This window comes from Cryptomeria japonica, chromosome 3, assembly GCF_030272615.1.
Source record: "Cryptomeria japonica chromosome 3, Sugi_1.0, whole genome shotgun sequence".
Lineage (NCBI taxonomy): Eukaryota > Viridiplantae > Streptophyta > Pinopsida > Cupressales > Cupressaceae > Cryptomeria > Cryptomeria japonica.
Genome location: NC_081407.1, coordinates 433,564,146 through 433,584,145, shown reverse-complemented (window position 1 = coordinate 433,584,145; position 20,000 = coordinate 433,564,146).

Below are 20,000 nucleotides of genomic sequence, written 5' to 3'. Positions count from 1 at the left end.
ACCATTGTCCAAATGTATTATACAACCTGCCCATGCCAACCCTGGATTTCCTCAATGCTCCATCGAAGTTGAGTTTATACCACCCATTCCTCGGGGGTTGCCATTTGCATGCTTTCCTCATAACAATTTTATCTATGCCTTCCTTCCTGACGAAGGGAGGGATCTTAATTCCATTCCACTGCTTTATGATAAAGTTATCCCAGTCTATAAATAAAATATTCTCCTATTCCTCTCCTTCCAAATCTCCCAAATGACTATAGCTGGACTGCAAATCCATAAGTTGTGGAACACACTATTTCTCTTGATGATCAGTCAACCTTTGAACCACTCCATCAGGGAGGGAATAAGAGCGCCTAACCATCCTAGTTGGGCCATCAACCAGTACCAACATTTTTGTGTGTAATTGCATGTTGTAAAGTTGTGGTCATTCGTTTCCTCATCCTCCCTACATAAGAGGCAGATTGATGGCCCTTTGTATCCTCTAAGTTCAAATTGTTCTGTTGTGAGGACCCTTCCCTGAATTGTAGCCCAGGCAAAGAAACCAGCTTTTGGGAGATAGAATTTATCCCAGCATAGTTTAGTCAAGATGTAATCCTTGCATATCTTTGCCTCATCATATAAGGTTTTGAAGCCATCTTTGCAGTTGTACTGCCCATCCTTAGATTTATACCATATCAGTTTATCCGACCCATGTCTGAAGATTATCATCCTACATTTGAGTATTTGATGTAGTTCTTGAAATTTATTATCCACCATGAAAGGATACATGTCTTTCCATTTCCATCCAACCGCCGAGTTTGGTTCCATTATTACATAATTACCCCATAGGGATTTCAATTGTTCCTTTATTCTAGTAGTATCGATAAGTTTGTCAATTAGAGGATATCCCCCCCAGGAGTCTTCCCAAAACAAGGCAGATTTGCCATTGTAAATGTCCCAAGACAGGTGGTTGGAGATGAGTATGCGGAAATCTTTCATGAAATTCCAAATTCTGGATCCTTTGGGCAGGTCCATATCCCTGAATATTGCCTCCCTATGATTATTCGTCAAATATTTGTTCCTAAGTATTCTTGCCCATTTGGCTTCTATGGAGGTGTATAATTTCCAAACTAGTTTTGCCCCTAAGGCCTTATTTTTCCATAGAAGTTTCATAATCCTCATACCACCATCACATCTATCTCTACATATTTTGTCCCATGATATTAGTTTGAGTTTGTTCCTGTCCTTTGTGCCTTGCCAGTCAAAGTTTCTGATTGTTTGAGTCAATTTCTTATGGGCCCCCATCGAAAGTGGGATACACGATAGGAGGTAGATGGGCATCACCACTGAGGCTGTCTTGATAAGCGTTAATCTTCCTACCCCTATCAGCCATAATCCTTTCCAAGAGCACAAATTTTTCCTAACCTTCTCAATCAAGGGATCCTAGAGTTTGTTGGTTTTGATGCCTTTATCCAAGGGAATGCCTAGATATGTACATGGTAGATGTCCAATTTTGTAACCTAAAAATTTTGCAATTCTAGATTCCTCCTGTGTTGTCATGTTGAAAAAGAATATTTCAGATTTTTCCCCATTGACCTTTTCCCCGAATGTTTGGCCATAAGATTGCAAGATTATTTTGATTTCCTTGGCTTCATTCAACTTTCATTTTCCCAATATCATTGTGTCATCTGTGAACTGTTGGTGTGTACACGGGTCCACACCTCCTGTAATTTGGATACCAACTAGCCTTCCAGCTCTCTGTGATGCATCAAAGCATCTTCCTAGGGCTTCTGACATAATAATGAATAAAAATGGGGAGAGTGGGTCTCTCTACCTTAGGCCCCTAGTTGCTTCAAAATACCCTTCCAGCTTCCCATTCAATAGGATTGAGAACCTTGGGTTTGAGATGCAGAAGTGGAATCCAGTTTACCCATTGTTTGTTAAGCCAAAGGCTCTCATGCAACTACAGAGGAAATACCAATCCACTTTAACACATGCCTTCTTAATATCTAGTTTTATCATCATATTTGGTTGGCCTTGGGCTTGAATGGAGTGGATAGCTTCCTGGACTATGACTATCCCATCTAAAATTAATCTATTGGGTACAAAACCAGTTTTCTCTTCTGAGATGATGGTTGGCAATAGCTTTTTCAACATATTGGTCATGACCTTTGTTAATAATTTATATGTCATGTTGCACAAAGAGATGGGCCTGAACTCATCCCATCTCGAGGGGTTCTCCTTCTTCAGGAGTAAGGCTAGGAATGTGTTATTAATTTCTTTCAAGAATTTTCCTACATTTCGAGCAAATTCCAGATCATCGGTGACCTCATCTCCTATAATGTGCCAACATTTCTGATAAAAACCGGTAGGGAATCCATCTGGCCCAGGGGTCTTATCCCCTTGGAATTGTGATAGGGAAATTTTGACTTCTTCATGGGTGATTTTGGAATTCAACATATGGTTATCGTCATTTGCTATTAGTTTAGGTATGTTTTTTAATAAGGCCCTATTGTTAAGGAGATCAAAATGCTCCTAGTTATTGAGGATATTTTTAAAATACTGGGTTGCATCCTCTGCAATTAGATTTTGTTTCGTAATGGTTTGGCCATTGTTGCTAGTGATTTGAGTGATTATATTTATTTCCCTTTTCAGTTTGACACTATTGTGGAAAAATTTGGTGTTTTTGTCTCCATCCTCTAGCCAAGTTTCTCTAGATTTTTGTTTCCAGAATATCTCTTCCTTGGCTAAAATATCCTCATACTCACATAGAAGCCTTTTCTCTGCCTCATATGTTGTTTGGGTCATCCCATGTTGCATAACATCATTATTCACTATTTCCAATTCCTTTTTAACTCTTCTCTTTTCCTCGAAGATATTTTTGATTTTTTTTTGTTCCAGTCTAGAAGTTTATGTTTAATCTCTTTCAGCTTTGAGAAAAGACAATACATTTTAGATCCAACAAAGGCTCCTTCTTTCCACCATTTCTGGATATTAGGGAGGAACTCCTCATGTTTGAACCACATCAGTTCAAACTTGAATGGACTCCCAGTTGTCTTTGTTTCCCCCATTAACTCTAATAGCATCGGGTAGTGGCCAGAACCTTACCATGGCAAAATAGTGGCTTTTAACTCGGATTTAAAGTCAATCAAGTCTCCTTTGAAGAAAAAATTGTCAAGAGTTTCAACAATGTTACAAAATCCCTTCCTTCTCTTATTCCATGTGTGGAATCCCATCTCAGTCTTGATTTCCAGGTTGTTGTCGCTTATCCAATAAGCAAAGTCTCTTTGGGGTTGTCTAATGGACCTTATCCCACCACTTTTGTCTATTTGATGTAAAATGGTGTTAAAATCACCTCCTATGATGATGTGATGTGCTTCCTGATTCATTAGGAAGTGTTCTATTTCTTGCCATACTAGTTTTTTCTTGTCTGTTGGGATCAGACCATAGACATTTTAGATGATAAACTCAAGGTTTAGACTAAGGGATCTTACTTTTGCAGCCATCCAATTCTGCATTTTGGCATAGCATGTGAACGTGATTGATTTCTTTTTCCACATTATTTCCAGCCCACCTGAAGCCCCTATAGAATCCACCATCTCCACCTGCCACTGGGTGAATTTCCTACTGAAATTGATCATGTCATCCTTTCCCAATTTTGTTTCTTGCAACATTACTAGATCCATAACAGATTTCATTATACTGCGCTTGATTAAGCGTTGTTTGTTAGGGGGCCCCAGGCCCCTATCATTCCATGTTAGTATGTTTATTCCTTTACGAGGAGTGGGAGGGACTTTCCCAGACCTAACAGAGATGTGATTTTGGTCTTCCCCATCCATTTTCATCTTGTCTAAAAAATACTTCTGTCCTCTCTTGTTGACAGTGGATTTTCCATAGTCTGGAGTCGATTTATTGTCTTCCATCTGGAGGATGCCTCTATTGTCCATATTACTTTGGTTGTTGTTCAATGCCATATTATTTTCCTCCTCCTGCATAGTGATCAGGTCTTTGATTATGAATTCTCTTTCTTCATCTTCATTCAACCCTTCCATAGCAGGAGAAGAATCATCCATATTGGGGGAGTCTAAGGCGTTCTCGTCAGGTGCAGCCTGGGTTGAGTTATTACCCAATTTCTAGGCTCTGGGGAGAGTCTATTCATAATCTAAATTGAGATTGGTGTTGTTGGTTGCAATGTCTGTTGAAGTATTGTTGTAGACCTCCTCTACAAATTCTTCTGCTAGTTTTCCCATTAAGTTATCAATGATGTTGTTCAATTTCTTCTGAATTTGATCCTCATGCCTACACTCAAGGGGCTCGGTATAATGATCTAACTTGTTTGGATTATTTCCGGCGTGTAGATCCGAGGGGAGGGTTGCATGGTTATTTTCCTTTTGAGTTTCAACATTAATGATGAATCTGCCAATATCGTTGTTAAATTGGATATCGACTCTATTGAATGACTTTTCATGCCTATTCGGTTTTGGGGCTTGGGGTTTTTGTGTTCTAGGGTTAACCCTTTTACAAAAGGATAAATTCTCAGAGACCTAACCATGATACCATACCAGAGATAAAATATAATTGCCATCTACTATATCTAGGTCCATATGCTTTTTAAATTGTTCATGCTATTATCTACTTCTATTAAAATTTTGATATCAAATTTTTTCGTCAAATTGGCTTCTACGACAATGAATTTACCCAATTTATCCCCCATTTGTATGAGGATTTTGGCATGCATTAACTCAACAGGGACATTGCAAATTTCAATCCATTTAGAAGTTGATTTGAATTCAAACTTGTTAGCGTTGAATTTAGAATGTCAGTCAATGAATTTAAAATTTACTCCATTGTAAAAAACATACTCTTCATACAAAAGCTTAGTTTTCAGCGATTTCTTATAGCATTCGGTATACAAAAAAATGTTAGCTAGGGTAGTGATACTTACCTAGCCTTGGAATGTATCTCTCCACCAATTAGCAATATCTGCAAGGGGTTGGCCATTGCCACATCATTTTGCGAAAAGCCAATGCTCCACACAATAATTGCTCAGCTCCAGGGCGGTACACCGGAGTAGGCTTGATATTCCTTAGTATATGGCATTGTTGTGGCAGGGCCACTCCTTCAACATAGGTAGGTTTAATGAAACCCTCTGCATGATTTAAACGTGGTTGGATATTGCGCAGGGGCCTTTGAAGGAGTTGCCACGGGTCAAAGACAACAATCCTAGTTCTCAAGGGGATGTGATTTGCCTTTGTAGCACAGTCTGGGATTCGTGATGTAATGGGAACTGCACAAACATTAGACAGGTCCATCGAGGCCCTAGCCTCCCTTCTTCTTTCAGCTCTAATGACTCGCCTGCTTTTTACCATTTGTCCTGGTTGATTATGCGGAGGGGGAGTCCTACCGACTATTGAAGGGAACCTTGCATCGTGCCTAGCAAAACCCCTATCCTGATGATTGAGTTGTCCGAAAAATTGCAAAGCCATTTTTCCGATAACCAATCATTTTTCAATTTTTAAGGTTTTCAATATAAATTACATTGAACACGTTATTTATTTTATGACTAAAGAATTTTATAAATTCTTGAATTCTTTACATAGTAAGAGGGAATAGAGACCATAATAAATTTTGTGCTTACTAAGTTTTCCCTTAATATCAATCTTTATTTTCTTTTTTCCAATTGAAGTCTTATAAGTTTGTTGGTTTTAACCATTACAATATATATATCAATTCATCCCAATGAGAAATTATGTAAGTCAAATCAAAGCTTTATTATGTGAGTAGTTTATAAGTTATTAGCATGCTTAAAGTGTTCATCTAGTCATATGTATGTTGCTTACTTATTATTCCAAATAGTACATCATTTAAGAATACAAATTGTGGTTATCTAGTTGTTTCTTGAGTGATTTTGTTGGCTCATTTGAGAGACTTGGCAACCAATCTTTGACTTTTAAGTAAACAAGCTCATCTCTAAACTCTTATTCTTTCCAAATTTATTTTGACATTTTGAAAATTGATTGAACTATATTAAAACAAAAATTGATTAGATTGAAATTGTCATTTATTTATAGTACTATTTTGAACTTATTGAAAATGGCTTGAATTATTCTTACTTAAGAATAATCGCTCTATCAATAAATTTTGTTTTCTTATTAAATAGAGATTAAATTTCGACCTCAAAACATATTAAAGAGACAAATGTTCCTGATTTAACTCTCAAATACTAATATTCGTGCGTGACTTGTAAGTGAAAACCAGATAGCCCAAACTAGATTTAAGATGTGTTATTTGTAGTGTGGAAAGTAGCATGTGAGGGCATTCTGAACCAAATCCTGTAAAGGTCTATCCTGAAAGGATTGATTGTGCTACAACAGTCATGATACTTCAAGGTTTACAAGTGCACACCAATGCACAACAATTACTTGTTAACAAAAGAAAAAGAATAGCTAAATGAAATCAATGTTTACCTCACTACTTGTTGCCTTTACTGTCATATGTCAGCCAAAGAATAATGCAGTTGCACGCATCTTTATTTTACAATGGCTCTCTTCAAATCACCATGTTTTACTTATCTGCAGTTTCCATGGATGCCACGTCGCCCATATGCATTAGTTAGTGGCTCCCATCCCTTTAACTTTCCTCCCATGCTCTACCTTTTTGTTCTTTACTTTTTACTTTCTTTGATATATACTATTTTAATCTCGTATACATGCAGGTACTTGCAATAAATTAAATATAATATTGATGTTTATTTTATTCTTTTCATTAGGATTAATTTTAGAATCATGGTGTGTTTGTAATAAATATTATATATAAAATTGTCATTTGATAGGTATTTGTATCATTATTGCTATTAAGATTTAATTTATATCTTTTGATTGAAATTGATAATGTTCCTGCTATTTAATCAAGAGTATTTATTTTCTTAAACGTAGCTAAATCAAGTAAGTTGTTGCTTCATATACATAATAAATTCAATTTTAAGTGCATACATAAATAAATTAGGAATAATTGGCTAATGTTCATCATATGTTTTAAATGGTTAATTAATTAATGAAACATATTTTGGAGGACATTAAATAGAAGATTATTGTGTAATTAATTATAATTAATTATAATAAATTATTCATGTAATCTATTATTATCCTATATTCTTGTAATTAATTTAATTAATTTTGGCCCTTCTTGCAACTAATTTTTGTTTCTTCCCCAAGGTCAATTAATTGAACCAATTTAATTAAATAACATTAGCTCCTAATTCCTCCAACTCAAATGAGGCTAATTTATTCCTATTATTGGTTTGTTAATATTTAAATCAACATCACCATTGGTCATAATCTTTTTAGTCCTATCTATTAATTCCATCTACACGAATAAAACCCTAAATCTATCATCATATGTCATATCTCCCCTCTCCTCCCATGATCCCACATGTGTAAGCATGCCACGTCAAATCACTCATTTTCTCACACATGTGTGAGTGTGCTCCCATGGAAGCATCTTTGACTTCCACATCAAATGAACTTTATGCTCTCATATGTGTGTTGCATGAATCATACCCTTACTTGCTAACATGTGTGAGCATGCTAGCTTGGAAGCTTCTTATCTCTCCAATTCACCTTCATTCCTTCCCTTACACATATGTGAGCATATCTTTTATGCATGCCACCATGTTCACACATGCGTGATAAAGCCTTTCCTTCCACTCGATGGGACCTCTCTCTCTCTCTCTCTCTCTCTCTCTCTCTCTCTCTCTCTCTCTCTCTCTCTCTCCCACACACACACACACACACACACACACACATCATACTTGTCACAAGGCTGAGCTTTTAGTCCATGTCTCTGCAATCCCCAAATACTAGTCCTCCATTAAATAGTGCATTTCATCTATTCATTTCCTCTATTAAAAAATCATATGTGCAAGCCATTCTTCCTAATTTTCATTATTTAATTTCATTCTAATCTTAATTTTTCATTTTGATATGTTAACTTGCACACCATTTTCATGCTTTTATTATGCTAGTATATTGAGCAATCCACATTACACAATAACCAGTAGCATACTTCCAACTGAGCACATCAAGTGGTGCATTGGGTGCAGGATAAGTGCAAGGTAATGGGTCACAAATTGACGGAAGTCCGCGCATTGGAAAACACGCTCTTAGAAACGGGGGTCTGTTTTTGCTTTGAGCCCCCGAGGCAAAAAGAAACGGAGACCCGAGACAAAACTAAACGGGCCCCCATTTTGTTCTCAAACGGGGGCCCACTTGAAAACGAAACGGGGTTTTTTTAAAAATGGGCCCCCATTTTTAAACCCAATTTTACCCATTTTTTTCAAGTGCATTTTGTCATTTTTGGACAATAATGGTAATTTTAGGAATGGGCCCCCGTTTCGTAAACGGAAACGAGGGCCCGTTCTGTGGAAGTTAATTCTACAACCCGCCACTTGCCTCGGGATTAGGTCTGGGATAGGCCTGGGATGGCCACACTTGAGACATGGACCTGTAAATTCAAATCTTCATGAACGAAAGCACAAATAAGAACTTCTGAAATAGTTTACGTGCCTCTAGTTAGAGAATTTTTATACGAAATTAAAACCCATTTCAGATTATACTGTCTAGATTCGAAATATGTAATTTTTTTTTTTAAATGATTATTTCAATTATTTTTCATTTAATTTATACTAAATCGGGTCCATAAACTTGAAATATTAACTATTTTGTTAATTTAATATCTTTTTTGTTTTAATGAATTTAAAAAATATATATGTCATCAATCTACACAAAATTATTTTCTATTTAAAAAAAAAATCAAAAAATGTTTAGTTTACGTCAAATTTTGTGGGCCGTACACGTCAAATTTTTAAAAAGATAATTACGGTCATTAAAACATTAATTAAAAAAAATATTTAAAAAAAAAACAAAAAAATATGCTCATCAATCTTTAGTGTGTTACAAATCATTTCCCAAAACGGTTTGAGAAAATAATTTTAATTGTGACAAAAAGTGTGGGTCGTACACATGCATGGTATGGTCCTGAAACAACAATTTTTAAAACATAGTTTTTAGAACTCCATTCAAAAAATTATTTTTTATTATGTGGGTATTAAAATAAGTTACATATTTGGAAAGTAGACTCGAAAGGGCTATCTTTTATATTACTAACTTTTTCCAAGATTCAATCTCCAAGTGTTTCAAAATTTAAACTCAAATGAGACAAAACCTGAAAAATCAAGGAAAACACTTCCACTTTTTGACCAAAAAGTGGACTCATCTTCTTGCACTGACCCTGCACATCATTTCAACTCAATTAGAGGATCAAAATAAACAGAGTATAAAAATATATGCATGCTTAAAGTGTTCATCTTGTTATATGTAAGTTGCTTACTTATTTTCCTAAATATCACATATTTTGAGAATTATAAAAATCACGGTTATCTAGTTGTTTCTGGAGAGAACAAGCTCGACTTTAAGCTCTGATTCTCTCCAAATTTATTTTGCTATTTTAAAAATTGATTAGATTATACTAAAATAATAAAATAAAATAGATTGAGATTATACTTTTTTTAATACTATTTTGAACTTGTTGAAAATATCATGAATTGTTCTCACTTAAAAGAATAATCACTCTATCTGTAAATTTTGTTTAAATTTTAACGTAACTATTTGTTCAAATTAACTCTCAAATACTAATACTCCTTTCTGAAACAATTATATTTACTTCTAAATGGAAACTAGATAGCCCAAACCAAGTAAAAGTGTCAAAATTTATTTCCCTTAAAAATTAGTGTGTGAATTGCAACATCAACACTTTTCCTTCTAGATTTAAGATGTGTTTTTTGGTACTATATAAGATGTGTAATTTGTAGCATAGAAACTACATTAAAAAGCAAGCATGTCAGGGCATGGACAAAATCATGTAAAGGGCTACCATTGTGATCTTATATTTTTCCTACAAGGATTGATTGCATGTAGCAGTCATGATCTAATGTGAAGTTCAAGGTTTACAAGGCATACGTAAAAAGACTTAATAAATGCACACCAATTCATACTACCATTTGTCGGCCAAAGAATAAGAGCCATGAATAAGACCCTCTATCCATCCCATCCAGAGTCATCTTTATTTGAAGAATAATTCAATTGCATCTTTGTTTTCCTATTCAGATCATAATAATTGCAATGGTTGTCTTCAAATCAAATGCCACTAAACCAACCTCTATCAGTTGTATCACCTCAACTTATATATATATATATATATATATATATGAATGCATCTACACCTCTCCCTTTTACTTATCTGCATTTTGTTATTTATCTGCAGTTTTTTCTGTTTTCATGGATGCCACGTTGCAGTTCTCATTATGCTTTAGTGGCATAATGAGATGCCACCAATGCTCCCATCCATTTAACTTTCCTCCAATGCTCTATCTTTTTGTTCTTTTCTTTTTACTTATTTTAATATATATAATTTAATCTCATATGCATTAAAATGTTAATATGTTTGTAATAGAGAGGGGGGCAGATATGGATAGGAAGAGGGATAGGCAAAAAGGGGAAGAGAGAGAAAGAGGTAAAGAGATAGAGATAGAGATAGAGATAGAGATGGAGATGGAGAAGAAGGGAAGGGGTGTGGAGAGGATATATATATATATATATATATATATATATATAGAGAGAGAGAGAGAGAGAGCCTGGGTAGAAAGAGATGGAGAGATAAAATATAGAGGCAAAGAGATAGATATAGAGGTATAGGAAGAGGGGGAGAGAGGAATAGAGAGACAAATAGATAGAGAGGTAGAGATAGAGAAATAGATACAGGATAGGGAGGGATTGAGGGAGGGAGAGATGAGAATATATAGAGAGAGGGGAGAGAGAGGGGGGCGAGAGAGACAAGTAGAGAGGCATAAAGCCAAGAGTGGGGAGAGACGAAGATATAGATCCATATATAGAGAGGGAGAGAAAAAGGGAGATATAGGATGATATAGGACGATATGGAGAGACAGAGAGAGATTGGGAAAGATATATATATATATATATATATATATATATAGAGAGAGAGAGAGAGAGAGAGAGAGAGAGAGAGAGAGAGAGATTTGGAGATATGAGATAGAAAATAGAAAGAGGGGAGAAAGAGAGATATAGTGGGAGAGACAGAGTATATTAATAAAATATGCACCTAAAATATAATAAATATATTATAAACAAATGCAATGTTAACAAATAAAAAATTGTTATATACAATTGACCATAATTATACTTAGATTCTTAAATAAATTAAATTAATAAAATATAAATTATACTTCTAACAAAATAATAAAAATGAAAATATACTATATTAAAACTCGTAAAGCTGGAATTTTAACTTCTATATTAAAAGTAAAAGTAAAACCAAGCTTTAAAAGTTAAAAATAAAATGAAACGTAGCAAAAAGATAAAAAGTCAACTCAACTATAAAAGTCAATAGATAAAAAGTCGAGTACAAACTGAGAGCTCGAATGGCGTCAAGGCGAAGGCTTGGTCTGCAACCAAGAGATTTCAAGGATTTCAGACAAAGAGAGAAATCTAGATACCATATTCAGCTGGCTTTCAGGTTGTGGTCAAAACCAAAATGGGTTTGGGAGGATCGGGACAGGTTTTAGTTTCCCCCACAGTCGCGTTTGGATAATAACGGTAGAAACAAGGGTTTTGGCTAGCGCATAAATGATTCCTCGAGGGATTTTAAGGGCCTTAATGGCTTCCCCGATGGCTTGAAGGCAGATTAGAAATGCTTTTGTGACAAGGAGTGGTGACCAAAAAAGATCCCAAGAGTGGATGATGAGAAGGAAGTGCAGTCTTGCCCATAAATCAAAAAAATTGTCTTTTTCCTAGACAATAGCAATTGGCATGATTCAATCTATTTTTTTAGGGTGAGAGGATTTTTCATGAAATGGGTTGAGGAGTGACCTGCAATTAGTTGGTTTAAGAAGTGGTGTGCAAAGAACTGGCCTTTCAAATTTGAGATTAAATCTATGCTGAATGGTTTTTTCTTAGGGATCGCGAAGGATGGTGTCAACAAAAACTAGGTTTTTAACAATGGCCCCTTTTTTTATGGGAGGAAAGGCATTGTTTGTGAAGGAATGGAAGCCAAATTTTAACCCACTAAAAGCCCACTTAGAAGAGATTCTGATCTGGCTAAGACTTTATAATCTTCTGTGGGAGTATTGGAATGAAGAGACCTTTAGGACTATTGGCAACAAGCTAGGGTTCTACATCAAATCGGACGAGGCTATAGAAGAGAACGACTTCAATATCCACGCATAGATCTACATTGGGTGGAAGCCACATTTTCCCCTACCCTCCATTATTGAGATCAACACTAATGAGGGTTGTTGGAGCCAACAAATTGAGATTGAGGAAAAGATGGAACATTGTAAAATTTCTAAAAAAGAAGGCCACTCGGATGAGGTGTGTATGGTTAGTCAAAAGGGTAAGACAGTGGAAGCCAATGAGGGGATTGATATAGTATAGACTAAGCATGAGGAGGAAGATGCTCTTTAGGGGAAGAAAATAGATGATGAGGCTTCAACTTCTTCAAGTTTTGCTTAGGGTAATAAGCTTAATTGGGGGAATCTGCCAGACCTAAATGGTGAGGGTCACTTGGCTCAAGGGGTTGGTCTGGTCATTGGTAAAGCTAATGCGACTCATTTAGTGTAAGAGGCTCTAGATAGGGTTGAAAATTTTGTGGAAGCCTTGGAAGCCTCTAAGAAGGATCGGCAAAAGGATCAAACTGGTGGGGATGATGTCTTGAAGGAGGATGTTGGGGTGCAATATAAGGAGGAGGGATGTCAAGTGATGCAAACAATGACTTTGACGGTATGTCATGGGAGGATGAAGAGGATGAATGGGGTTTGATGGATGAGGAAGGCATCATGGAAGTTTTCACTACTAATCAAATGGATTCACATGTTCTTAAAGCGTGTTTCGGGGAGAAGAAATCAAGAGGGCAGAAACCTAACAGAGTTCGGCTAGCTATGATAGGCAGTGCCAAGGGGCAATGTAAGTTATCGATAGGGAAGGGGGAAACCCTTCTTGAAGGGAAATGAAAATAATAAGTTGGAATGTCAAGGGATGTAATTCCCTTGACAAGAGATGTTTGATCAAGTGTGGGTTTGATCAAATGAAGCCAAAGTTAGTGTGTTTATAGGAAACGAAGTTGAGTTCGAAAGATGCAGGAAATTGGTTGAGGTACTAGAGGTCATGGGTAGGGAATTTTTTGAAAGCAAATGGTTCAGTAGGCTATCTTAGCATTCTTTAGAACCTGACATCCCTTAATGTGGAGGAATTGGTTAATGCCCAATTTTGGAAACTTTGCATGGTTCACTCTTTTAGGTTAAATTGTGACTTCTTTGCTTTAAATGTCTATGGTCTTGCTAAGGCACGTCTCCAACCAGATGTTTGGAGATAATTATCCTTGATCTTGCAAAATTTAGTGGATGAGTTGGTCATTTTGGGTGGATATTTTAATGCAACCTTGGAATTGGCTGCCAAGAAAGGGGGGAGAGTGGGCTTTAGGAGCTCGTAGGTGGAATTCCATAATTTTGTTGCTTCTAATGGTTTGAGGCAGATTAAAACCTGTGGTGGTGCCTTTACCTGGTCTAATAGAAGGTGGGGTTTAGGGCACATAACTTAGAAATTGGACAGGTTTTTCTTGGGAGGTAAATGGGACAATAAATCACTATTATTCGAAACAACCATTAAGCCAGTTGTAGCATTTGATCACTTTCTAGTTGAGTTGATCATTGTGCATGATAGCGCTCCTATCAGGTGTCCCTTTAAGTTTGAAAAGATATGGCTACAGGACAGGGGCCTCCCAAATTTAGTGAAACAGTGGTGGGATGGGCCTCCCAAATTAAAGCCCCTATCCACTTTTTAATTAAATTCAAATTTAATTAAAATAGTTATCCTAAATTGAATAAATCTAATTTATTTAATTGCAACCAAATTGAATTAAATTCAATTAAAACCCATTATCCCTTCATCCACTTGCAAAATCCTACACCTCCCACTTGCATCCTAACCCTCTTCCTAATTTCTTCTAGAATCCATCTAATCCAAATCAATTAACCCAAACCCATTCATTATCCCTTTTCCCTAAATTTGAGGAGGTCACTTCTCAAATTTGGAGTAAAGTCTTCTAAAAGCATTAAAGCCTTTATCCATTCAACAAGCTAACTTGTTGAATACCCCCAAATTTGGAAGGACTCTTACAAATTTGTCCCCAAAGTCTTCATAACCATTAATGGTTAACTCAACCCTCTAGCATGGTTAAAGAATTTCCCTAAACTCAACCTCCATGTAACCCAAGGGTCTCATCAAGCATTTATTGCTTTGATCATGGCTATCCTTAAAACCTTTGCACAAGAATTTATCCTTTGGATAAAAGCTTTATCCAATGGGTAATCTTAACTTAACCTTAGCCCTTAACCCCTAGGGTAACCATGAGGTCTTCTCAAGCATTTAATACTTCTTACATCTCCTCTCAACCAACCTTATGTTGACAATTGTCACCATTTCATTGGTGCCAACTGTAAACATGGATTCCCAACTTTCAAACTTAGCCCTTGATTAACTCTTTCAATCCTAGCCATCCATTGCCCTATTTTTGCTATAAATAGAGCTCTCATTCCTCCATTTTATAGATCCAAGTCTTTAGCATCATACTTATACTAAAATCCATCTAAGCTTTAATATATCATTTGTGCTCATCATTTAGCCTCTCTTTTCAGTAGGAATTAATCTAAATATGCATGTTTAGAGTATTTTCCTTATCATCTAGGTTAATCATAGACTAATATATCATGCTAGGATAATCTTGCTACTAATCTTGTCATCTTATAACTAGTTTATTGCATTTATAGGATTATGCATAGCTTAGGATGCATTTCATCTTAAAATCAAACCAAGCATCCCTCGTTCTTGCATTTGTCATCCCTAAACCACTTTGCTCAGTGATCTGAGAGCAAAGACATTGGTTTGAGGGACCTTGTGAGATAGAGAACCATGGAACCAACCTTGGGAAGCTGAGCCATACTTCATGACTCCATAGCTTGCACCAAGAAGTCCTGTGGGTGTGTGAGCAAGGCTCCCTAGAGCTCCATTTTTCACATTTCAAGTTCTATCTACCCACTTTTCCCGCATACATTTCTAGTGCCCACAATGGGAAACATTCCCTAGCGCATCTGGTTAACAGTCTAGCGCATCCTGTCTACTATTCAGTGCGTTGGGTCCATCTTGCGGCACATAAAGTCTTTTCCTTAGCGCATTATATTTATAATATTTTCCTGTAGGTCTTAGCGTGGAAGAAAAACAACGCGGCGCATCCGGAAACCAGTTTAGCGCTTTTGGAAAATAGCTTAGCGCATCATGTATGTTTAATAGTGCATCTCACCCATTCTGTAGTGCGTACATTTTGTCTTGTAGTGCATCACAGACAGAGAACAAAATTTACTTTGTAACAAAAATCAAATTTAGACTTGTAGAAGTCCACAAAGCCAGTGTTTTGCTAACTACTTCACTTATTATTTTTGCAAGATTACTGACAGTTTCTTGCAGGTTGGGGAGATCATTTTATTTATTTTTAGTTAGGATTTAAAATAGTTTGAATTTTTTTTCACTAACTTAGCCAAGTTAGTTAAAAGTTTGAATTCTTTTAATTTCTTGTTTAAAAGATAAAATTGAACTCACTTTGTTTTGGGCTTTAAAAGGAACAACAAAAATCACCATTTTTGCTTTTCTAGGAGAACAAATTTACAAATCAAAAGGCTTAAAAAGAATTTCACTATCCTTTGGTGCATTAAAAGGATCCATCTTTAATTTTGGCAAAGTAAAGAATCACACAAAGTCCAAAGGTCATTTACAAACTTAAAGAGGGAAGATCTTCTCCTTTCGAAGCAATTTACTTTGTTGATGAAACATCGGATTTACTTTGTGGACCATTTGTTTTCAATAGATCCGAAAATCATTGCCTTGAAAAGTTAAAAAGAACACCATGTTTTCGTGGAGCAAGATCGCCATATAGGATTAACAAATCATTGCTTTGAAGATTAAAAAAAACAACCTGATTGCCTTGTCTCGAAAGTAGAAGGTATATGCTCTCCCTTTAACTAGGTGATCAAAAATCCAGACTACTCTTACGCTTTCAATCATTTCAAGCATTTTACAATCCTTTAGCGGGCTTGCCTTCCCAAGGAGTTGAAATCAACTCTTAAAGCCATTTATGGCCGGTGTGAAGGGAACGACCTAAGTGGGAAACGGCTTTCACGCCAAGTGTTCCAACCCACTATAATCAAAAGTGGAAAGTGACGAAAGTCATTTTCAACGGTTGCGTGCAGCGATTAGCCTTCCCCCAGTATCCTTGAGATACGTAAAACCTTTGTTCTAAAGGTTGGGAAGCCTCCTGAGGGAGTTTATCACTGACAGTCGAAAAGGAAGCCTGATTACGAACCATAGAAATAGAAACCTTGAGTCGAGTCAGTAACCAGACATTTGTAATATCATAGTGCAAGGGTGGGGAAGAATTCACCCCCAAGATCGCTCACCATATATCTCCCAAGATAACTACTCAATTGTGAAGCAATTCACTTTGAGTTAATTTCTGGCAAAAGGCAAAAAAACGAGCGCCCTCTAGGGGGTGACACGGTTGTTTGAGCTAATGAAGTATTAAGACTAGTGGGCTATGATGTTACTTATGACCTTTGAATAAAGAGTCTTCTTGAAGTGTATTATTTGTATCCAAACCTGTTAAACATTGGGGATTTGAACACATCCTCGCAGAACATACACTTTTTGTTAGATTAAGCAAAAATGGTTGTCTCTTTGGTGCTATGTTTGCATTTATTACTTCAGAAAATCATCTATCAAAACTAAAAAACTCATAATAAAAATCCAAAAATTGCAAAAAAACCAAAGGAAAATATCAGGATAGTCTAGCACGTGAGAGCAACTTCTTAGCGCATGTGGTACATTTGTTAGCGCATCAGAACATCAAGTTAGCGCATCCGGTTGAAACAGTGGCGTTCTTCCAAAATTTCAAAATAGCATTAAACAGTCAGCGCATCCGGAAAGCAACCTAGCGCTTTGAAACATCAGCTTAGCGTGTACGAGTCAAACAATAGCGTGTAGGGTTTAGCAGTTAGCGCATAAGAGACCCATATTAGCACATAACTTTTCAAGCAAAAAACAAAACAAATTTTAGCAGTCTAAACGGTTAGCACGTGGCCGGGGGCAGCTTAGCACATGTGGTCTTTTAATTAGCGCATGAAGAAATTTCTATAGCGCATCCCATCTCTGTTTTAGCGCGTGACCAAATCCAGAAAAACAGGGGGCAAAACAGTGAAGAATTTTGAAAACTTAGAAGACTTTTTTGGAAACCTCTTTTCATCAGCATCGTTTTTCGTCAAAACAAAGTATCAAAAACAAATCTCTAAAAACTATTTCTTGAGCAAAATTTGTGTCAAACAAAAGTTATAAAAATCCAAAACTGGTTGTGCGATAAAACATATCTATCCTATCAAAATCAGGAAACATCATCGCAAGTGACAAAAGGGTCCTTTAGCATCTCACAGATTTTATCTCAAAAATACTTGTTTAAAACCTCAAGTTGTCAAATCAAGTTTCCATATCGGAAGACTTTATCCATATCATTTGACACGCTTTGTCGTGAAGGGGCATCTAAACCTTCACTTTGATAAAGTAAAACTTGAATTTTCAAAAGCAAGATCAACTGAATCCAAAACAATTCAAAGGAAACCATTGATCATTTATGCATGACTAATCCCCATATTTTGAGAAGAAAGAATATTTATCATAACACCACGTTGAAGAAACAACAACAAAGTTTTTCCAAATTTATCAAAAGAAACAAATTTTTATACATCAATCGTCAACTCTTCAAATCTCATTGAACATTCCTTCATCACGTCAAACTTTATATCCAAAACAAATCCAACGAATTTGATAAAGAGCCTTTAAATACTAGGGCATATTGTCAAAAATCCACATTTAATCAAATCATAAACCATGGAGGAAAGATCAATCCGGCATTCTTGCTCGATGAGTGCATCACTTACAATACACCCCGACTTGAACCACCAACTCCTGAACAACATATCGAAGAGGATTTTGTCCCCTTCATCACAGAAAGTTTCTAAAAAAATGCATGTTACTCGCTCTCAACAAAACAAATAGAGCGAGGCACAAGCAGAATCCAGTATAAATCGAAGGTTATCAAATCCTTTTGAAGGTCCACATCTAACTTCTTCAGGAATGCCAAGAAAGTGCTTCATTCCAAAAACTTGTGGAAAGACTCATGGAAAATGACAAAGAAAAATACTTGCTCATGCTCACAAGCAAAGGGGTCAAACTCCCTGAAGACTTTGACATAGATGTGTTTAGAACGAGACCTCAACATTACGAATATCAAGAACGACAATGAGAAGGGAAAGCACGCGACCCTGAACAAGATATCCCAGAGAAAAACATACCGGAACAACATACACCAGGGCAAAACATCCCTGAGCAAGGCATCCCCAAGAAAAACATACCGTTCCATACACCATTTCAACCCAGGATCAATGCAAGGGAAGAAATCTTCCCTCGGCAAAACAATGTGCCTTTGGTTGCCCTTACTCAACAAATGAAAATGTTACAAAGACAAATGCAAGACATGCAACAAGAGACGATAGTGCGGTACTCATTAAATGAAATTTGTCCTTATCCCTTTGACAGAAGATTGCACATGATCCCTTTTCCTCCAAACTCAAATGTACCTAAATTGGACAAGTACGATGGAAAAAGTGATCCCCGTGATCATGTCAGAGAATTTTGTACCATGAGTCTTGAATTTGCTCATGATGACACCTATCTGATGAGGTTATTCCCAAGAAGCTTGGGAGGACAAACAATGGAATGGTTATCCAAAATTACACCTCCTATCAGATCATTTGATGAATTGGTCAACGAATTCATAACACAATATTCCTATAACATTCAACATGCTATAACCATGCTAGACGTCTGCAATACCAAACAGAAAAACAATAAAACATTTATGATATTCCTTCAACGGTGGCGACGTATGGTTTCACAATATCCTTGGGACATTCCTGAAAAGGAGAAAATGGAATTTTCATCGACAACTTGAATGGTGAGATGAGTTACAGGCTCAAGCTCCAATGCATATCATCTTTCGCTAAATTGATTGAAAATGACATTTAAGTAGAAGAGGCATGTGTCAAAAAGGGAACGCTCAAATTCTTCAAAGAAGGAACAAATTCATCAAACTACAATAACCAAAACAACAACAACTTAGACAAGTCCAGATTCTGGACTCGAAACAAAAACGAAGGCAGTAATGAATCACATGATCCAAAATCTAAACAACCAGTGCTCGCATTATCCGGAAATCCTCAAGCTATGAAAATTCCTAAAGGTGCTAACCCAGATGCTAATACATACGCACCGAATACCAATCAAGGTCAACCCAACACAAACAACACTAACGATACTCAAAACAAAACCACAAATCAAGGACCTAATAACAATTCACGAGACGGCACCAACAATTTCCAAAAATGTGTCTTCACACCACTGGGACAATCACTAGAGTCAGCATTCAGAGAACTCCTAGCAAACAAGATTATCTCCTTGCTCGCCATCAGCAACTATGAACCCCAAGTCAAACCACCTTAGTGGAACGACTCACACTTTTGTGATTTTCATCGCAACAAAGGTCATCGAATGAACGATTGCATGAGATTGAAAAACATTGTTCAGGACATGATCGATCAAGGTGATTTAACGGTGGATTGTCTCAAAACAAATGGTGGCCACGGAGCCTTTAAAAATCCTCTTCCAAACTACAACAAATATGGAGCTTCAACCTCAAATGATACACGTGGATCTCGTATCAACCACATCTACAATAACACCATCAATCACATATCAGCTGAAGACCATCATGTAAATGTCATCACAATCTGCGAC